Genomic DNA, 20,909 nt, shown 5'->3' on the forward strand with positions numbered 1-20,909 from the left:
GCCATGCTGCTTCCACTTGACTGGATAGAGAAGAACAAGAAAGGTGTTTACTGAAACCAGTCTGTTGGACCTATTTTTTTTTCTAGCAACAGACTCGTAGCTTTCAGTCAGGCCAAATGTTCCTATGTTTTGTGCTTCCTGAATATAGGAAAATCAATCCACAGGAAAACAGGAGGATCCAGAGCTGTTGCATTGTTGCCATGTGTTCAGTTTGGGACATCTTGGGATTTCTACTAGCTCTCTAGCCATGTGGTTGGATGTCAAGGAAAATAAACATCACCCTGTCACTCCAAGGATAGCTTTGGTCCCATTGTAAAGAACAGAATTTTGGATTGGATGGACTATTTGGTATTTATTTAAGGTCCCATCCCCTCCAAGAGGCCTCCCTCAATTAAGCTCCCAAGCTCCCTCTCCCTTGTGCATCATCTCTGCATTTGTATCTGTGACCTTTGGGCATAGAGAAGCAGCGTGGCTCAATGGAAAGAGCCCGGGCTTGGGAGTCAGAGGTCATGGGTTCTAATCCCAGCTCTGCCACTTGTCAGCTGTTTGACTTTGGGCAAGTCACTTACTTAACTTCTTGTGCCTCAGTTCCCTCATCTGTAAAAGGGGGATTAAGACTGCAAGCCCCACATGGAACAACCTGATCACCTTGTATCCCCCTCAGTGCTAAGAACAGTGCTTTGCACATAGTAAGCGCTTAAACAAATACGATCATTAAACAAATACCATCATTAATAAGTTCATTGTGACCAGGGAACATGGCTACCAACTCTGTTATACTGTATGCTCCCGAGCGCTTGGTACAATACTCCGCACACAGTAAGCATTCAATAAATATGATTGATTGATTGATTGGATATTTGCCCCACCCTCAGCCCCACAGCACTTATGTACATATCTTTAAATTATATGTTATAAATTATTTATATTAGTGTCTATCTGCCCCCCTAGATTGCAAGCTCCCTGTGGGCAGGGAATGTGTCTGCCAACTGTCGTTGCACATAGTAAGTGCTCAATACACATACCATTGATTGATTGACTGATTTCTTTTGTCCCTTGTTCTAAATCAAGTGGTTCATCTCTGGGTTTAAGTTATAGTCTACTATAGTCTATTATACTATAGTCTGCCTGTCTACTTGTTTTGTTTTGTTATCTGTCTCCCCCCTTCTAGACTGTGAGCCCGTTGCTGGGTAGGGACTGTCTCTACCTGTTGCCGAATTGTACTTTCCAAGTGCTTAGTACAGTGCTCTGCACACAGTAAGTACTCAAGAAATACGATTGAATGAATGACTGAATAGTCCTTTAAAAATGTTCTTGAGTTTCTCAGGAGATCTCGAGGCCTTCTACCCCAAAGCAGCTTCAAAACTGTGGGGAAGGAGACGACTCAATCAATAACTGCTTGATGCTGATGATGTTAACCATGTTAACAACATTAAGAAGCAACAAAATCCAAAGATGAGAGAGTTAAGAAACAGACACTAAAATTTTCTTCCTGGATTCTCTAAAACAAGGGAATTAAGGTGACAAATGAAGACTTCGAAAAGGAAAATTAGAGAAAAAAGGGTCTAAAAATAACTAGCACAAACATATGCAGTGGCTATAGTCCAGATGTTCCATGAAGGCTGAATATTTGAACATGGATAAGCAAATACCCATCCATGTCTGCCCATTCTGACAAGACGTAAGATTTAGATTTATTGCCCTCTTTCCAGTTTTTTTATGGTATTTGTTAAGCACTTACTTATGTGCCGGGCAGGGTACTTAGCCTTGTGGTAGATTCAAGCTAATCAGGTTGGACACAGTTCCTGTCCCACACGGGGCTCAAGTCTTAATCCCCATCTTACAGATGAGGTAACTGAGGCCCAGGGAAGTTAAGTACTTGCCCAAGGTCACACAGCAGGCAAGTGATAGAGTCAGAATTAGAACCCAGGTCCTTCTGACTGCCAGGCCTGTGCTCTATCCACTAGACCAATGCTGCTTCTTCCCTAAAGGAATCCATGTTGTCAAGGACAGATTTATATTTTTTGACAGCTGAAGCATAAAAAGAACTGAGGTGGTCAATATTTGCTTTTAATGGAGGGGTGACCTTGATGACACAGCCCCTTCCTTAGAACAGGCCCTTGTCCAAGGGACCTAAAGCTCAGAGCCACCAATTCCCCAAGAACCCCAGACGATTGTTTACTACCCAGATTCACCTCCCTCCTCCATCCTAACACCGTGGGATACAAGCCTGCCTTTTCAACCTTTAGACTGCTGGGAAGGTGTAGTCCTTTGTAAACAAGGACTGTTTGCCCAAAGTGATAAGGAGCCTAAGGATTGACCCCTCCAGATACTGTTTACCGGACATATGTTTTATGGGCCTTCATTGTGTTTGTATCCTATTCTCCTATGTGTTTGCCCTCCCCTAACCACATTAGGGGTGAACCCAGGACCAGGTAAAAACTGATTTTCTCGGTGTTACCTCCGTTCTTAGGACAGTGCTTGGCGCCTAGTAAGTATTTTCTAAATGTTGATAGCGATAATAACAATAATAATATCACCACTTTAAAAAGCAGCAGATCTTGACGGCTTTCAGTGCCTCCAGTTTAAGATAAGGGAAGAAATTTCCTATTACAGCTGCCTCTAAAAAGGAATGCCACCAGAGGGCTCATTCTGCCTGTCACTACCTTCGCTCCCCCTAGGAAAGACCCTTCCTCCAAATTCCAATGCAACAAGACAATAATCTACTCCAGGAAGGTGTTGCTATTTCCCTTGGCTTTCTTAGTGACCCTCTCCTAAAGAGACCCCAAGAAATCCTAATTACCGCCTCAGCATTTATGCATTCATAGACATTTGTGTACGTAACAACAGACATTATTAAGTTTTCAATTTGTTATCCTCTTTAATTTCCCCTTTACTGTTTTTCTATGGTATTTGTTAAGCACTTACTTATGAGCCAGGCCTGTACAAAGCATTTGGGTAGATACAGGCTGATCAGATTGGACCTAGTCCACGTCCCACATGGGGCTCACAGTCTTAATCCCCATTTTACAGATGGAGGGAACTGCGGCTGAGAGAAGTTATGTGCTTGCCCGAGGTCACCCAACAGACAAGTGGCAGAGTCGGAATTAGAACCCCGGCCCTTCTGACTCCCAGGCCATTTAGGCAAACTTATCCATCGTTGCGGTCTTGGATGCCCATTTTGCATTTTGAGCATGGGGCCAAAAAAGACGTACGGAATTTTAGGGGGTGGATTAGGGTTGGGAGGGGACAGGCCTCAGAGGGCTATTAGGCCAGAAAGCTATCATCTGGGCTTTTTTTAGCAGTGATCAGAAACTCTCAGGTTTATCAGATGCCTGAGCTGTACAACACTGGAAGTCAAGGCTGTGGGGCCATCTCCCGCATTGCCCCCGTGAAGTGGGCACCTATGTTTCCACTCTCTTTTCTTCCTAGCAGTACTTTATTTTGTGCCTGTCTTCCCCTGTTAGATTAAAAGCTCCTTGAGGGTAGTGATCCTCTCTAATTTTTTTTTTTAATCGTATTCCTTAAGTGCTTGCTATGTACCAGGCACCGTACTAAGTGCTGGGGTAGATACAAGATCATCAGGTTGGACACAGTCCATATCCTACATGGGGCTCACAGTTTTAACCCCCATTTTACAGATAAGGTAACTGAGGCACAGAGAATTAAGTGATTTGCCCAAGGTCACACAGGCAGGTGGTTGAGCCGGGATTTGAACCAAGGTCTTCTGACTCCCAGGCCTGTGCTCATTCAGTACTAATTACTGTATTTAGTACAACACTCTGCCCACAGAAGGTAGTCAAAAAAACCAAAACATCGATTCATTAAAGCGATCAGTCTAGTAATTAAAGGGTCTACTCACAGAACAGGACTAACAGAATGGTGATTGCATGGCAGAAATCTACACGACAGCTTCTTCCACTGTACCCAGTTGAACAACCGAGAGTCTGGGATTTTTATTATAAATGCTCCAAAATTCATTCATAGCTGTCTTTAAAAACAACCAGAGCAGGTGATGAAGGCAGGAGCAAGTGAAAACTGCCACATCTCTCGATTCAGATGTCCTTACACACACCTCTTGCCCTTTGGATGCCACCAAAAAAGCTGTCCCCTAAAAAATTCTGACTTTTATGTAACTGCAGCCCATCCCAAAGATCTCTGTTCACATCCATCCTGGAGGGATCCCAGCCAATAGCAGAAGTACTGCAGATGGAGGTACAGAAGAAAGGGGAGAGGAATTAAATGCACTTGGAATCTTGAGCCCCACTTTAGCAAGAAAGATTCAAGAGAGAAGAATTCAAATCAGAGCTCTGTAACGCTGCCTTGTAGCTAGGAGAGTGGGTCTCATTCTTGGTCCCCGGTCCTTGTTAATAGATATGCTTTCTCGACAGGGGCTTTACAATGAAACAGTGAAAAAAAAAAATACCCTCCTAGTCCAATTATAACCTCTTAAATGTACAGCAGTCTGGTTGGTCCGCAGGTGGTAAGTTCTCTCAAGACTGTAAGCTCATCCCTCTAGACTGTAAGCTCATTGCGGGCAGGGAATGTGTCTTTTGTACTGTGTTTTACTCTCCCAAGAGCTTAGTACAGTGCTCTGCACACAGTATTTGCTCAATAAATATGATTGATTGATTGGTCTCTATGGCCCAGTCCCCTGACTGCAGGCCAGACAAAGTTTTGTGTGGAAAGAATGACAGGTCCTAGATGGAACACCCCTATTCTATTTCCCAACCCCAAATCCACCTCCAGAAACCCCACAAAGAGCCACAGTGAGTAATACCACACTGACTACTCAATTCATCTACTCAAACTGAAATCTCTTGAACTGCCACAGGGAAAGCTAGCACGAGGGTAAAAAGAGGAAACTTTAGAACGTGATCTCAGCCTTCACCAACTGAGAAAAGGTCAAAGTCCCCGCAAGTCTGTGTGGCCTTGGGCGTGTCGCTTCACTTCTCTGGGCCTCAGTTGCCTCATCTGTAAATGGGGTAAGACTGTGAGCCCCATGTGGGACATGGACTGTGTCCAGCTTGATTGCCTTGTGTCTACCCCAGCGCTTAGAACAGTGCCTAGCACATAGTAAGGGTTTAACAAATGCCATTTAAAAAAAAAATTTAAAGATTTTTAAAAAAGAAGTCTACCAACAAACCCGAGGGTCCCAGCTTGGTATCTGGGAAGCGCTTATATGTGTCAAGCACTGTACTAAACGCTGGGGTAGATACAAGACCATCAGGTCAGACGCAGTCACTGATACCTTGTGACAGGAGATGAGAAATCATGTTTGGGACCTTACCTCTAAGCTCAGGGGAAATGCCCTTCCCAGTGAATACAAACTTGAACTCGACATGAAACTTTAAACAGAATTGGAATGAGAGGAATAAACGCAATTCTATAACACTGTTACAGGCAACCTGCATCCTAGTCCTTCAAAAGATCCAACAATAATCATTAAACCTCCGTACTTGTCCTAGATTCCCAAACTTCCCAGTCTCTTGGAAGGGGGATTTGAAAGGGGGCCTACTGGGCCTTTAGGAGGGAACAATCCCGGATTTCTCCCACCCATTGTGACCCGCGCCCCTAGCCTCTAGCCTTGGCTTGGCGCCTGGGATGGCTACACACCACACACACACACACACACACATGCGCTCTTCCCTCATCTAAATATATTCCAACCTCAGAGACATTCCTTACTTCGTGCTCATTTTCACCTTCCTGTCCCCAAGTCTGTGCCAAGAAAAAAACCTCCCATGCAGAAGTGCCTGACAGGGAGGGAAGGAGAGGAAGAGGGAGAGAAGAGGGAGAACCTGTGTAGCCGGTTTGGAACGTCACCTTGGAATCCAGGCCTCGAAGGGGCTAAAGGGGGGGGGGGGGGGGAGGCATGAAGGGACATGTTCTTCGAAGCCGTGAACTTGCCCTTTTTCTCTTCCCAGCAGCTTCTCGTGAGCCACTGGGTGTTTACTCACCATTCCAGGCAGCTCCTGGCACAGGGATGGAGTTTCTGTGGGATGTGGGGAGGGAATCATTGGGTGTGGAGTGACCTACTTTACCCTCTTGATTTCTCTTCCACACCCACAAGGGCCTTTGTGCCTTTAAAACAAAAACAGAAAAACACCCAATATGAATCTGAAGCTGAGCAGGAAGTTGGATCAGCTACTCCTGTCACCCTCTCACTATAGTGCAGGTACAACTCTAGTAGGGACGGTGCCACCCATCCCCTGACACCTTCCTCCACACACTTTACCGTGACAAGTGGGTGGGAAAAACAAAGGGAGAAGGACAAGAGACTTGTCTGAGTCCCGTCTCGGGTAGGCTATTATAATACTAACAATAATAATAATAGTGGTATTTGTTAAGTGCGTACTATATAGCAGGCATTGTACTAAGCACTGGGGTAGATACAAGATAATCGGGTTGGACACAGTCCCTGTCCCACATGGGGCTCAGAGTCTTAATACCCATTTTACAGAAGAGGTAATTGAGGCACAGAGAAGTTAAGTGACTTACCCAAGGTCACACAGCAGACAAGTGGCGGAGACGGGATTAGAACCCATGACCTTCTGACTCCCAGGCCCATGCTCTAACAACTAGACCATGCTGCTTTTAAGTATCCATATCAACATTCTTAACTCCTACAGGACAGCAATCAGGTCTCCTTTTTTAAAAAAATGGTATTTGTTAAACATTCACTACGTGCCAGGCACTGTACTAAGCCCTGGGGTAGATTCAAGCTAATCAGGTTGAACACAGTCCATGTCCCAAACGGGGCTCTCAGTCTTAATCCCCATTTTACAGATGAGACGATTGAAGCTCAGAGAAGTAAAATGACTTGCCCAAGGTCACACAACGGGCACATGGCGGAGCTAGGATTAGGACCCAGGTCCTTCTGGCTCCCAGGCCCCCGCTCTATGCACTCTATTACACTCTCCCAAGCACTTAGCTCAGTGCCCTGCCTCCAGGAGGTGCTCAATAAAACTACCAAAACTCCAAGGGGACCCAAAGCCTCAATACACAAGGAGATCCATACCCTTGGGATCCTTCCAGACTGAGATAAGGCACACTAGCAGAGGTCAGAATCCAATGAACATGGCATCTCGCCAGTTGGCTGGCAGCTCTTCTGAAAAGGAACAGATCACCACAAGCAGCTCACTGGGCCATGCCTTCAGCACTAAATTCACCTGAAATTTGTATTTGGGGAAAAAAAAAGTCATCATAAGACACAGCTATCCATCACCCACACCCCCACACTCCTCCAAGGCCCTTTTGTTGGCTACAAATGCTAGATTCCATTAAAGGGGCTCCCCAGATTCTGAGGCAGAGTTCCCACTGAAGCCAGGGCAATGGAACCAGAAACCAGGAACCCTGAAAATAGGCCAACCAATAGTTGTGAATTCAAGTGGTCAGACAGGTCCCTAGGGGCAATGTGGAATGAGAGACTCCCAGGAGCTCAGTTTATTGGGAAGTTGTGCTACTAAAAGTGAGAACTAAAGAGCTTTGCTAAGCTGGTAAAGCCAGAAATACAAGCCAGCAGGGCCTACGCTGAGAACTAACTAAGCCAGAGGAAGCTGGCCTCAGCATAGCATTGGCCATGTTAATCTCCAAATTGGGAAGACAGCAGAAACCCCTCTGTAAGGATTTGGCTTCAGTGGGAATGAATTGTCAATTGTTTTAGAAAGTGCCCGGTGCACTAATAGACCAGAAGTTTGTAGACAACCGAAAACAAAGCCTAAAGGGAAATGAAGACTCCATTTCAAACCCCCTAGAGCCCATTCAAATATCTGTTAACAAAATGCCTTAACCTTGTTCTGGCCACCCTTTGAAGCAGAAGTAAATTGGCCTCTCATTTCTCTTCGCAAAGGTTGCTCCCTTGCAGGCCCAGGGAAACACTGGTACAGAAACGGGAGCTAGTCCCCTTTCTTCCTGATTTTTACTGGCCCATCCCGTGGGGGTACTACTATGACACCGGGCACCTTGGTGTCCGGTATTTTTTTATTTTAAAGCCTCAACCTCCCCCTGGCTCGGTTCCCGCAGCCGAGCCCCGTGGCCTGGAAGTGGTGCCCGGCTTTACAGGGGGCTTGGAGGGGAACTCGACGGCTCTTTGAGTGCAAGGGAGGCGGGTCAAGGGTTCACCCAGCAACTCCCTCAGCAACAAGAGGTTCTGCAAACTTTCATAGGAAAGAATCTGTGTACTTCCTTAGGACACTCTTAGGCAACGCAACAAAATATGGGGTCAGCATAAGGGTGTCTGGAAGTCCTTAGGGCCATCAGTAGCTGCCCTAATTAGAACGTGAGAGTCCAATCACCGACTCTTACAACCTCGGCTTCATCTTCCGCAGAATACAGTTCTCCCCACTTCATTCTCAGGGAAATCGTGACTAACTTTGAGAAGCAGTGTGGTCTAATGGATAGAACACGGGCTTGGGTTCTAATCCCAACCCTGCCACTTGTCTGTTGTGTCCTTGGGTGAGTCACTTTGCTTCTCCGGGCCTCAGTTACTTCATCTGCAAAAATGGTGAGTAAGACCGTGAGCCCCATGCGGGACATGGACTGTGTCCAAACCGATTAGCTTGCATCTACTCTACCCTAGAGCTTAATACAGTGACTGGCACATAGTAAGCACTTAACAAATACCATGAGAAAAAGAATTAATAGATAAGCCTAAAAAATTTTGCAGACCCTGGATGGAAAAAGGTAAAAACTAAAGGAGTGCAGAGCAGTATTACATTTTCAGTCTGTGAGGTAGCACCTCCCAGTGCCAAGGTGAATTATGAGTGTAGATGAAAATTGGAATGTTGTGCTTGAGATTCCTTCTTGCATTTGTGTGAAACAACCCACTCAGTATGGCCTCACAACTCTCTCCCACACCAGGCCAACTATGACTTATCTAAGGGCCGGGAGAAGCTGTCCAGCTAGCTAATGACATGCCAGTGAGTAAGAGCGGGTATTCAGCATTCCCAACCTGCTCTGCTGAATGAAGCCAGGGCAGGGTTCGCCCAGGAAGGGTGTGCCATCAGTAGGCATATTTTCTCTGTATGAGGCTCATTCTCCCTGGCACCCACTCTACTGCCGGAACACAACTCTGAAAAATCCTCTTTTTACATTCACCAATATAAATGTTTTACATTTCCAGTACCTTACGCTTCTGATCATCTCAAAATACTTTGTCAACATGACTTAACAGTCTGACTATTTCCTGGTCGTGTGAAACAGTATTACTGGATTAACTTTAACAGAGCAATAAACTGTGGCACGGAGAAGAGCAAAAATAAACTCAAATTGACAGATTAAGTTTCAAGTACATTCCACAAAAATCTCCCCCTCCATCAAATACACCCAGGACTACAGAATTCCCACTCCCCGCTTATTTTTACTCTCTGCAACAATAAAGACTTCACAAAATGGGTTGTGTGTTGGGGTGCGGGGGAGGGGGGAGGCTAGGGCAGCCTTTACATTTGGAATTTGCAATTTGAACCAGTTGCAATGCTGAAAGACCGATCCCTTTTCACCAGTGACTGATCTGTGACTCTAAATCATCTCCAAGAGGCCTTGAAGAAACACACTATCCAAACAACCTTCGTTTAAGAACTCTGCCAGGGGCTTGTCAGATGAGACCACTGAGTTGGCAGTGCAGGCTTTCCAAACAATTGTGATTTGGTTTTTCCACAGTAAATAAAAACAATGGAAATACTCTGCCTTTATAAGCTCCTTGAGAGGAGGGATGGGGGGGTGGTGTCTACCAACTCTATTGTACTCTCCCTTATGCTTAGTGCAGTGCTCAATAAATATCGATTCTCAATCAACGGCATTTATTGAGCACTTACTGTGTACAGAGCACTGTACTAAGTGCTCGGAAAAGTACTATGCAATAATTATAATGATGGTATCTGTTACGTGCTTATTATATGCCAAGCACTGTTCTAAGCGCTGGGGTAGATACAAGCTAATCAGGGTGGTCACAGTCTCTGTCCCACATGGGGCTCACACTCTTTATCCCCTTTTTACAGATGAGATAGCTGAGGCACAGAGAAGTGAAGTGACCTGCCCAAGGTCACACAGCAAACAAGTGGCGGAGCCGGGATTAGAACCTAGGTCCTTCTGCCGCCCCGATCCGTGCTCTATCCACTACGCCATGCTGCTTCCCCTGAAGACAGTGAGGGTACATAACTCATGACTCTACTGTACTCTCCCAAGTGCTCGGTACAGTGCTCTGCACACAGTAAATGCTCAAATACTGATTGATTGATCCAGGAGTTTGGATAAGAATGAGAACAGGGAAAAGGGACTGTGGGATCCAGAGAAGGCTTTTTCAATATGAGAGGAGACAAGGATTTTTGAAGGTAAAAGCCTCTTTGAAGGCACATTTAGCATGATAAGCGTCAAACAGATCATCATCTTTTGCCTCCAATTATTGGTGTGGCTTTGTGCACAATGTGTTCTGTTGGCAAGGAGATGGATGTTTATTATCCAAAGACCAGTTCCTGGCATACAGTAAGCCCTTAACAAATACAACAATTATTGTCATTATTATTATTACTCTCTTTCTGAGACACTACCATCAGGCTTTCAACCCCTTCCCTCCACTGGAAAGGCACTCTCTAGAGTCACCAACTATCTCCTTACGGCCAAGTTCAATGGGCTCTCAGCTTCATCCTAATCCTCTTTGATCTCTCAGAAGTCTCTGATGCTGTGGCCCACTCCCTCCTTTCTGAAATAATTAATAATGATATGTATTGAGCACTATGAGCCAAGCATCATGCTAAGCGTTGGGGTAGATACACGATAGTCAAGTTGGACAAGGTCCCTGTCCCATATGGGCCTCAAAGACTAAGGAGAAAGGAGAACAGGTACTGAATCCCCATTTTTTCAGATGAGGAAACTGAGGCATAGAGAAGTTAAGTGACCTGTCCAAGGTCATACAGCAGGCAAGTGGCAAAGTTGGGATTAGAACCCAGGCCTTCTGACTCCCAGGCCGGTGCTCTTTCCACTAGGCCACTCTGCTTCCCAATGTTAGACCTCAGTTTTATCTACATGGCTTTCTCCTACCTTTGACCACTCTTTCTCAGTTTTGTTCACTGGCTTAAGCCCTTCGATACTCACCCCAGGCCCACAGCACTTATGTCCATATCCTTATCCTCTACCATTTCCCCTATCTCTGATTTATTTTAATATCGGCCTCCCCGTGTAAATTATAAGCTCCTTGTGGGCAGGGATCATGTCTACCAATTCTTTTGTTTTAAAGAGCACTCTACTAAGCCCTTGGGAGAGTACATAATACAATAGAGTTGGTAGACACAATCCATGCCCTCAAGGCCCTTCCAATCTCGTGGGGGAGATGGATGTTAAATTACTACCTGGGTCAAATGAACCTCAAGTGGATGCTCTTTGAAACAGAGCTGTAAACATAAGGAAAAGTAAAGTAGGCACATTTCAGTTCTAAAACAACCTCTCCCATGGCCTCAGTGAATGGATAAACAAGGAAAACATAGTTTCTGTGACCAGAAATCACATAAATAATATTTCCCCTTTTTTTCCCACTCACAGATCTTTACTAGCTATAATGATTCCATTTTTTACAGGAAAGAAAACCAAAGTGCGGATAGAGAAATAACTTGCCCGGTGGTCATTCGGTAAGGACAACTGTATATCTGGGAATGGGACCTTGGAGTTCTGATATAGTACTTTGCACCATGGTCACAAATCATCATCAAAAATATTAAGAATGAACTACCATAGCCCATTCTCTGACCTTTCTACCTCTCAGAATTAGTGCGAGAAGGAATCGATAAGGGAATTTTCCAATGCTCTGAGATCTTAGCCACCCAAAACGAAAGTACTATATAAATGCAAGTCATCTGAATCTGTTCCGCGGCCTGTACAGAGAAAGGTACAAATAGAGACCTCTGTGAGTTCCTTCTATATTATAACCACCCACCCTCCCCAACGCACCCCAACTTAGAGAGACGGGACTTGGCTTCAGTCAAAGGGAAGGAGTTAACAGGAAAGCTCTCTATCTCTTCTGCCTCACAGTTGCACGATGTTACATTCTTTCCACCATGCCACCCCCTATTCCTCCCCCAGCTTCTCAGAAAGTGGCCCCCTCCAGGGAGTTCTTCAAAAAGAAGGTTCCTGTCTCTACAAGCCACGGCCAAAGGGTGGGTGCTTGGCAGAATGTCAGGAGAAGATTGCACAGGAAAAAGGAAAACGTATGGGCCTCCAGGGATGCTAGGGATTCACAGCTGCCACAACCTTTCCTCAGGATCTCAAAGAGAAGAGACTCCCCTCCCTCTTCCCCCCAACCTTCCATCACCCTTCCCCAGTCACAATGGAAAGCACAAGGCTTCCTGTGGCCTCTTCTTCCTTTCCACACCATACAGGATTCAGAAGTGCTTTGATCTCCCAGTCGAGCACATCCCCAGCTCCTTCTCTCCTGCTTTTAATTAATAATGTTGGTATTTGTTAAGCGCTTACTATGTGCCGAGCACTGTTCTAAGCGCTGGGGTAGACATAGGGGAATCAGGTTGTCCCACGTGGGGCTCACAGTCTTAATCCCCATTTTACAGATGAGGGAACTGAGGCACGGAGAAGTTAAGTGACTTGCCCACAGTCACACAGCCGACAAGTGGCAGAGCTGGGATTCGAACTCATGAGCCCTGACTCCAAAGCCCGTGCTCTTTCCACTGAGCCACGCTGCTTATGCTACCTACCCACTCCAATACTGCTCGTAGCCCTCACAGGGGGGAAAAAAAGGAAGGGGGGGAGAGGGGGAGAACTAGTCCTGCTTAAAGATTATGAATAATAACCCCCACTTCCATTTTAGAATCATTTTGGGGGGGCATTGATTCACCCCCAAAGTCTACACAAGTGTACACAATTAGCTTCCTCTTCAGCTGTAGCTAGAGGCCAAGTACCTATTTGCTTTGGGGTGGCAGGGTAGGAGATCCATTAAAAATTTGCCCAGAACTCCTGGGGGTGGGTGGAGAGGGAAAGCAGCTGGCAGCCAGATGTGAGCAGAGTTGTAACGCCAGTTACGCTGGGGGAGAAGAGAAGGTGGAGGAGGGAAAGGGAGGTTAGCAAGGCGGTAAACGAGGAAGAGGGGGTGGCAGGGGAGAAGCGGTGAGGGAGGGGGAAAGGGAAGAAGGAAGGGGCGATGATTGAACAATTGGAGCCAATCCAGCCTCATCAGTTCTGGAGGGTTTAGGGAGCTATTTTTGTTATTACAGTATTTAACATTTACCGATTGCCAACAATGTGCTGGCTGAGCTTTTGATCCACAGCAGAAGTGGGCAGAAAAGCAGCAAGCTAGCCAGCAATAAAATGGAGGAGTGGGGGAAGGCTGTGGAGTGAAGAGGGATAGTCACTCTGCAGACAGGCTTAGCCAACACACTTAGCCACCCCCATTACACACACACACACACACACTTAGGCTCTGTAAATGAGGCTCACTGATGTGAGCTGTCCTTGAGAGGTGCAAAAGCAGCTCGACTCTCATTAAGTAGAGATCTGTGTTGTAAAAGATGGCAGCAGGATCCCAAGTGTTATTTCTCATCAACCCCTGGTTGCTTAAAGAATGCATATGCTTGGGGCTGGGCAGTCGAACAGAGCAACAGCAACAACAACAACAAAAATACAGTGAAGCCCAAAGGGAAAAAACAAGAACCAATTATAAGCAAAGGATTCATTCCCCCATGAAATAGCTTATCCGGCAGATAACATTCTATGTTGGGCCTAATTTTGGAGCTAAGCCCACCTCAAAGTTCCTAGTTGATTCTAGTCAGAGGGCAGAAATGGGAAGGTTAATTAAGTACCTAATAATGATAATAATTATTATATGTTAAGCACTGTTCTGAACACCGATGTAAATAAATGTTAATGAAATTAGACAGTCCCTGTATCACAAGGGGCTCATAGTCTAAGTAAGAGGGAGAACAGGTATTGAATCCCCATTTTACAGTTGAGGAAACTGAGGCACAGAGAAGTTAAGTGACTTGCCCAAGATCACACAGCAGGCAAGTGGCAGAGCTGGGGATTGGCAGACTCCCAAGCCCATTTTTTTCCAGTAGGTCACCTTGCTGCCTACCTAAAAGTTTCACATGCCCCCTTTTTTTTAATACCCAAAGGGAGTTATGAACTTGTGCAATTTGGCAAGTCCCTCCCTTTTTATTGTTTCTCTTATCTTCCTGGGCTAATCCGAGAATAGGAGCCAAACAAGGGTCAGATGAAGCACTGGAAAAGATCTGCAAGAAGAGTAAAAAGCATCAGGAAAAAAATCCAGGGTGTACCATATATACACACACCACTTTATTTCCTTCTTCCACACCATGCTTTCCAAAACTGCCTAGCGAGCTGCCTTTAAAGTGGCACCCCTTCTGCCCTTTTCACGTGCTCTCACCCTCATTTCTCCTGGGAATCCTTAGTCCTACATTCCCTGATTTTTTTTTTTTAAGGCATCCAACCAAGCCCCTAAAACTCCCCCTCTGCTTCCAGCCTTTCGGTGGCATCCCCCTGTTTCACCACTCAGAAGCAGCGTGGCTTGGTGGCTAGAGCACGGGCCTGGGAGTCAGAAGGACCCAGGTTCTAATCCCTACTCTTCCATGTGTCTGCTGTGTGACTTCTCCATGGCTCAGTGGAAAGAGCATGGGTTTGGGAGTCAGCGGTCATGAGGTCTAATCCCTGCTCTGCCGCTTGCCAGCTGTGTGACTTTGGGCAAGTCACTTCACCTCTCTGGGCCTCAGTCACCTCACCTGTAAAACGGGGATGAAGACTGTGAGCCCCATGGGGGACAACCTGATCACCTTGTATCCCCCCCAGCGCTTAGAACAGTGCTTTGCACATAGTAAGCGCTTAAATGCCATCATTATTATTATTCTCTGGGCCTCCGTCACCTCATCTGTAAAGTGAGGATTAAGAGTGTGAGCCCCATGTGGGACAGGGACTGTGTCCAACCTGATTAACTTGGATCTACCCCAGCGCTTGGCCCATAGTAATTAATAATAATAATGTTGGTATTTGTTAAGCACTTACTATAGAGTGTAAGCCCCATGTGGGACAGGAACTGTGTCCAACCTGATTAACTTGGATCTACCCCAGCGCTCGGCCCATAGCAATAATAATAATAATAATAATAATGGTGGTATTTGTTAAGCACTTACAATGTGCACAGCACTGTTCTAAGCGCTGGGGGAGATAGAGGGTAATCAGGTTGTCCCACGGAAGGCTCACAGTCTTCATCCCCATTTTACAGAGGAGGTAGCTGGGGCCCAGAGAAGTTAAGTGACTTTCCCACAACCACCCAGCTGACAAGTGACAGAGCTAGGATTCGAACCCATGACCTCTGACTCCCAAGCCCGGGCTCTTTCCACTGAGCCACGCTGCTTAACATGTACCAAAATAATAACTCGTCTTATGATGCACTCGGTGAGACCGGGGCAGCTAAAAGGAGGGGATGGGACATAAGAAGGGGCAGAAAATGGCGGGTGCGGCAACTGGTAACTGCAGCTTGATTGCGGCGGCTCGCGAAGGCGCATGCGCGGCTGCCTGCCCCCCCCCTCCTCCTCCCTCCTCTCCCTCGGTTTCCCCTCCACCTTCCCAAGAGGACAAAGGGGTCCAGCCGGGATTGCAAGGGGGTGGGGGGCCCCAAGTCCCGCGGATACAGAGCGCGCCCAGAGGGCGGGAGAGCCTGGCCCTGTGCGCCACTTAAAAGCCCGCCTAACCCTCCCGGGAGCTGCCCTGGCTCCAGGCTGCGGCGGGCCTCCTTCCCACGGCCCTTCCCGGATCTTTAGGGCGTCCTGGCGGCTCCCTCCCCTGCACTCTTAGGAAACCGTAGTCCATCGTGCCTCCGTGACTCATCCCCCACCCTCCCTAACACCCGCCTCGGGGTTGGAGAGAACCGGCCGCTCCCCCTCCCGAGCTAGAACTCTTTGCAGTCGCCCGATGGTTGATGGAAAGGCGGGGCGAGGCAGAGGACTTTACCATTGTTTCGGAGGCGGCAAAGATCCCCCCCCCCCCCCCCCCCATCTCTCACTCCTCTCCCGCTCCAGCCCCGTTGCATTATGACAAGCTTCCCCCGTTGCCGGCAGCCACCCCCGTCCCCTTCGCATTATGTCGTCTTTATCCCGGGTGCATAAGAGGCGCCTCCAGGAGCGAACTGGGGATGAAACATTGAGGGGGTGAGGAGGAAGAGGGCATCGAGAGTCTCATTTGCACCCTAGTATAGTGCTCTGCAAGCACTAGGTGGTCAGCGAATGCCCGTCATTGGATTGATTGTCTCTATCTGTTGCCGAATTGTCCATTTCAAGGCTTAGTACAGTGCTCTGCACATAGTAAGCGCTCAATAAATACTATTGAATGAATTGTTGTCTCACTTCATTCAGTCGTATTTATTGAGCGCCAACTGTGTGCAGACCACTGTACTAAGCGCTTGGAAAGTACAATTCAGCAGGAGACAATCCCTGCTCATACGGGGCTTACAGTCTAGTCTTACCAGGTTGTGGAGTCCGACTTCCCGAGCCGGAATGGCCACAGCTCATGCTTAGCGGGTCTTGGAGGAGACTGTAAACTCGATGTGTCTGAAAATTCTTTTGTATTGTGCTCTACCAAGCACTTAGCACAGTGCTCTGCACACAGTAAGCACTCAAATAACAACCGTAGTATTTGTTAAGCGCTTACAATGTGCCAGACACCGCACTAAGCACGGGTGGAATACAAGCAAAGCGGGTTGGACGCAGTCCCTGTCCGACATCGGGCTCACGGTCTTAATCCCCATTTTACAGATGAGGTAACTGAGGCACAGAGAAGTAAAGTGACTGGATTGGTGTCAGGGATGGCCTGGGGGGTGGCCCCAGTAGGTTCACCCCTCAACCCCACCCCAGTGCTTGGTATGGGTATACTGGCCAAGGATGGCCCACCCAACCATTTGAGCAATGCCAGAGATTGCTCCCCTGCCTGGAACCCTTTGCCAGGCAGAGTGGGAAGAGGTCTACCCCAAGAAGCAGCATGGTCTAGTGCAAAGAATATGGGCCTGGGACTCAGAGGACCTGAGTTCTAATCCCAGCTCTGCCCAATGCTTGCTGTGGGAACTTGCCTAAGTCACAACTTCTCTGTGCCTCAGTTGTCCTGTTCTCCCTACTTAGATCATGAACCCCTGGTGGGACAGGGACTGTGTCCAACCTATTTCACTTGTATCTACCCCAACACTTAGAATAGCATTTGACACATTTAAATGCCATAAAAACCCACTCTCCGGCCTTCAGAGACTGGCAAGCGGCAGCAACAGGTGGAGAGCGTGTATGGTGGACCCAGACAGCCTGGCCCTGCAGCCCAGTGCACAGAATCCCACAGATCCTGGAGCCAGGCCAGGTGTTGCATCCTGTCAGCAGGGAGTAAGAGTCACCAACTTGGTTCCAAAGGGCAGGACAGACTAGCTACCGCTGCCCAGTGTACTCAAAGAGTTATGGGGGCCAAGTCATTATGGACACAAGCTGCAGTAGCACACCCCTCAACCTCCCACCCTACCAAGTGAAACCCACCATGAACCCCTGCCACCCTCCCACCGTGCCATCCTGGGGGTCTTCCTCCCAACCTCCCCTGCCCTTACGATTTATTTAATGGTATTTATTAAGTGATTACTATATGCCAAGCACTGTTCTAAGCACTTGCCGGGGGTATGGGGAATTTGAGCTGTGGCAGCATGCCCCTTGGCCTCCTAACCCACCAGACTGCTGAGCAAAGCCCCCAGGAACCCCTGCTGTTCTCCCACTGTGGCATCCTGGGCCCTCACTCTCAACTTGCCCTTGTGCCAACAAGGCCTCAAGGGACTCAAGTTGGGCCAGTGTCAGACCTCCACATATTTTTAGGAATTTGGGATGGCCTTGACTGTTGACTGCCCCCCTAGATGACTTGGGCAACAGCCCTGTGAAGCTGATCCTTTTTACCACCAGAACTGTTGGATTGACTGTGAGAGTCTTGCCTTATGTTGGGTTTTATGGGCTTTTTTTATTGTTTCATCTTTCCTTATGTGTCTGTCTCCAAACCCCTCCCCTCCATTCTTGGTCCGTGGCCCTCAAAGGGCTCTTGATCTATGTCTGGTTCATTCATTCAATCGTATTTATTGAGTGCTTATGGTGTGCAGAGCACTGAACTAAGTGGTTGGGAGAGTTCTTCCAGGTGTATCTGTATCCAGTGCTGAATAAACACTGTAACTACTGTACTTCCCTAGGGGTCATTCCCATGGCATGAGATCTGCCAGAATTACCCATGCAGCTTTTATTTCTGCAGAAGCATGGCTGGAGCCGCTGAGTCTCAGTGATCATCTCTGAACCTTCTGTTGAGACTCTCTGGCCTGAACCAGAGGGAGGGAGTAAAGAAGAATTAAAAGGAAAGGGGTAGGGTTCTCCTCCCCCACTCCCCAGTCTAAAAGAACAAAAGGCTGGGCAGGGAGATCAAGACTCCTGGGTTCAATTTTTCTTGGCCTCCTTGTGTGGTCCTGAGTAAGGGACAAAGAACCCTCCCTTCACTCCTTCGGGGAGAAAACTGGCTAGAATAGTGGAGAAAACCATAAAATGTTTTGTGCTCCTAAGCCAACTATTGTACTTATTACACCCACGCTATGGGTTCTATGAGATTTCCTTCCTCCATTCCAAGACTTCCTGGCTACCACCTTCTAGTTTTCTTCCCCCATCCTGTCTTCCTTCTGTCTCCCTCTTACAGGAATTCCTCTTTTCTGCCTTATTCTCACTTTCTCTGACTTGCATCCTCAAACCCAACTTCTTGGCACACATTGCCCCTCCAGCCAAAAGAACAGGGATGCCATCTGTAAGTGCTTTGTGGGCAAGCATCCTGTCTACCAATTCTATTGTACTCTCCCAAGCACTTAATACAGTGCTCTGCACATAGTAAGCACTCAGTAAATACCATTGATTGATCTGATAGAGGGACAGAAAGTAAAGGAAGCTTCTAGGCCCAGATTTCCACTCCTCCCAGTTACTACTGCCCCAGTTAAGTCCCCAGCACAGTCTTTCCAAGAAGTTTGGTATTGAGACCACTCTTTATCTTAAGAACTACAGTCTGGCTGGGAGAAATGGGGAGCTTTGGGCATCTGAGTCAAACCACGGTGCTTGCAAGCATGAAACCGGAACCTGCTCTCTGAGGGTGGGGAGAGGAAGGAAGCAGTTCTGCTGTGATGGGGTGAAGGGCAGGGGTGGGGAAGCAGAAGGCAGTTTCCTCGGGAGGAAGGGCCTGGTAGTTCCTGCCACAGGATGTGAAGCCATATCCGTAGCCAAGACCCTTAACACAGGCAGGTTCCTGCTGGGGGGCAGGGGGGTGGCGGCGGGGACGGGACACAGACACAGAATGGAGACATATCACACCTCCTTACATCCTGACCTTCCCTGAAGGCCCTGGCTATCCAGTCTCTTCACATGGGCCAAAAGGTTTGCAGGAGTATACCTTCTCTCATATCCACACCAAGAGCTGCCCCCACCCATCACTAATCTGGCAAGTTATTCCCAGAAAAAATGGAGAGGCAGGGCTCCTGGGGTCTCTACCCCAGTTCCGCTACTGGCTCATTAATTTCAAATTAGTCCCTGCACCAGAACCCTAAAAATCTATAGAATAAAGAAATCCCACCACCCTTCCCCAAGTGCAGCACTCATATCTGCCGCTTAAATGTCGTCAGGTAAGCACCGTGGCCTAGTGGAAAGAGCATGGGCTTGGGAGTCAGAGGTCAGCTGTGTGACCTTGGTCAAGTAGCTCAATTTCTCTGTGCCTCAGTTACCTCATCTGTTAAAAAAAATGGGGATAAAGACTGTGAGCTCCACGTGGGACAACTTGATTACCGTGTATCTACCTCAGCGCTTAGAACAGTGTTTGGCACATAGTAAGTGCTTAAATACCAACATTATTATTACAATAAAAAGGGTAAGAAAAGGGCAGAACTGAGGGTAGACAGTACTAAACCTCTCCGGAGGCATCTATCTCTTCCCCCAGCTCTGATTCATCCAATTCCACTTTACAAGGTCAAAACCTGGGCTGTAGGATGAGGTGGGAGCCTCTAGGCTCCTATTTAGACTGTGAGCTTTGTCAGAGAGGGACTCTGTCCAACCCGATTAACTTCTATCTACCCCAGTGCTTAGAATAGTGTTTGACACATAGTAAGCATTTAACAGATATAATCGTCACCTATGGTCCCAAGAGAGAACGAAAATGGGGTGGTCTCATTTCCTCTTTCTTCCATCACTCAACAGGAGAAAAGCAGAAGAGAGAGGAGGAAGAGGAAGGGGTGAGGTGGAATAGGTAGGGTTGGTTAAAGAAAGAAAGTAAAAAGGCTAAGACAGAAAAATCAGTAGTGAAATGGAGAAAACCCACAGCATAGGGTGGCCAGCAAACAGGTCAGGCAGGAGTAATGGGTGGAGAAAGTGTTGGGGAGGGTCTGGAAATAGGTTCCCCCCTCCCATCCCACCAGAATCAGCCAACACAGGAATTGTCAAACCAGAATAAATCCACATAACTCTCAAATCTGATAGCCTCTCTGATCATAGGGCTACTATGTCACAAGCCACCCTCACTTGTTCCTGCCGTTTAGTTTTCCCCCAACACTTGCCATTTCCTTTGTACTCCTGAAAACTCCTCCCTCATTCCGTCACACACTGATTTCCCCTGACTGTCTTTAAATTCTAAATGGCACAGACACCCCAACAGCTTCGATCTCAGCTCCGTAATAACAATGGTATGTTAAGTGTTTATTAGGTGGCAAGCACTATACTAAGCATTGGGCTCACAGTCTAAAGAGAAGGGAGAACAGGTAATAATATTGTGGCATCTGTTAAGCACTTACTGTGTGCTAAGCACTGGACTGGGCACTGGACTATAGATACCAGATAATCAAATTGGATTAGGGCTCTCAGTCTAAGTGGGGAGGA

The 20,909-nt window shown here is 47.3% G+C and overlaps 1 protein-coding gene across 6 annotated transcripts in view; it reads right to left on the reverse strand.

The window, feature by feature from the left end:
• IER2 (immediate early response 2) overlaps nucleotides 1-20,909 on the reverse strand; it is a 70,144-nt gene that overhangs the window by 38,790 nt on the left and 10,445 nt on the right. For 3 of the 6 annotated variants that reach the window (XR_003755410.2, XR_003755404.2, XR_003755403.2), the window contains exons 2-3: nucleotides 7,022-7,172; nucleotides 5,961-6,084 (exon numbers count right to left, since the gene is read on the reverse strand). The exons of 1 other annotated variant lie outside the window; for it this stretch is intronic. The gene's annotated coding sequence lies outside the window, so the exon portion shown is untranslated. The remainder of the gene's footprint in view (nucleotides 1-5,960; nucleotides 6,085-7,021; nucleotides 7,173-20,909) is intronic. 2 more of the 6 variants (XR_003755405.2, XR_003755406.2) reach the window with 1 other exon arrangement.

This window comes from Ornithorhynchus anatinus, chromosome X2 (genome assembly GCF_004115215.2).
Source record: "Ornithorhynchus anatinus isolate Pmale09 chromosome X2, mOrnAna1.pri.v4, whole genome shotgun sequence".
NCBI classification, from domain to species: Eukaryota; Metazoa; Chordata; class Mammalia; order Monotremata; family Ornithorhynchidae; genus Ornithorhynchus; species Ornithorhynchus anatinus.